Raw genomic sequence first — 1,638 nt, 5'->3', positions numbered from 1 at the left:
CCACTTCTTTGAGGGAGTACTGGAGAGTGCTCCCTCGGGTGATTCCTTGTTCTGCTGGGGGGCTTCAACGCTCATGTTGGCAACGACAGTGAAACCTGGAGAGGCGTGATTGGGAAAAATGACCACCCGGATGTGAACCCAAGTGGTGCTTTGTTATTGGACTTTTGTACTCGTCACGGATTGTCCATAACAAACATAATGTTCAAACATAAGGGTGTCCATTTGTGCACTTGGCACCAGGACACCCTCGGCCGCAGTTCCATGATTGACTTTGTAGTTGTGTCATCGGATTTGCGGCCTCATGTTTTGGACACTCGGGTGACGAGAGGGGCAGAGCTTTCTACCGATCACCACCTGGTGGTGAGCTGGCTCCGATGGTGGGGGATGATGCCGGACAGACCTGGCAGGCCCAAATGCATTGTGAGGGTCTGCTGGGAACGCCTAGCAGAGTCTCCTGTCAGAGAGAGTTTCAATTCCCACCTCCGGAAGAACTTTGAACATGTCACGAGGGAGGTGCTGGGCCATTTTCCGTGCCCCTCTTGGCGAGGCGGCTGATTGGAGCTGTGGCCTCATGGTGTTTTGTGCATGTCGTGGCGGTAATCCTAGAACCCGCTGGTGGATACCAGCAGTGAGGGAAGCCATCAAACACTGAAGAAAGAGCCTATCTGCCATGGGGAGGGGGGGCGGGGGGGGGGGGGGGGGGAGTGTGCTGCTGACCTTTACTGCGGCTATTACGGATCGGTGGAGGGAATACTTCGAAGACCTCCTCAATCCCACCAACATGTCTTCCTATGTTTAAGCAGTGCCTGGGGAATCTGTGGTGGGTTCTCCTATTTCTGGGGCTGAAGTTGCTGAGGTAGTTAAAAAGCTCCTCTGGATGAGATCCTTAAGGCTCTGGATGCTGTGGGGCTGTCTTGGTTGACAAGACTCTGCAACATCGCATGGACATTGGGGGCGGTACCTCTGGTTTGGGAGACCGGGGTGGTGGTTCCTCTCTTTAAGAAGGGGAACCGGAGCGTGTGTTCCAACTATCGTGGATCACACTCCTCAGCCTTCCCGGTAAGGTCTATTCATGTGTACTGGAGAGGAGGCTACGCCGGATAGTCGAACCTCGGATCCTCCAGTTCCACGACCAGGACGAAAACCACACTGTTCGTCCTGGTCGTGGAACTTCAGACCAGCTCTATATTCTCGGCAGGGTCCTTGAGTGTGCATGGGAGTTTGCCTAACCAGTCTACATGGGCTTTGTGGACTTGGAGAAGGCATTCGACCGTATCCCGGGAAGTCCTGTGGGGAGTGCTCAGAGAGTATGGGGTATCGGACTGTCGGATTGTGGCGGGTCGCTCCCTGTATGATCAGTGTCAGAGCTTTGTCCACATTGCCGGCAGTAAGTCGGACCCCTTTCCAGTGAGGCTGCCCTTTGTCACCGATTCTGTTCAAAACTTTTATGGACAGAATTTCTAGGTGCAGTCATGGTGTTGAGGGATCCGGTTTGGTGGCTGCAGGATTAGGTCTCTGCTTTTTGCAGATAATGTGGTCCTGATGGCTTCAACTGGCCAGGATCTTCAGCTCTCATTGGATCGGTTCGCAGCCGAGTGTGAAGCGACTGGGATGAGAATCAGCACCTCCAAGTCCGAG

The sequence above is a fragment of the Entelurus aequoreus genome, linkage group LG25 (genome assembly GCF_033978785.1).
Source record: "Entelurus aequoreus isolate RoL-2023_Sb linkage group LG25, RoL_Eaeq_v1.1, whole genome shotgun sequence".
Lineage (NCBI taxonomy): Eukaryota > Metazoa > Chordata > Actinopteri > Syngnathiformes > Syngnathidae > Entelurus > Entelurus aequoreus.
This window is presented reverse-complemented; position numbering follows the sequence as displayed.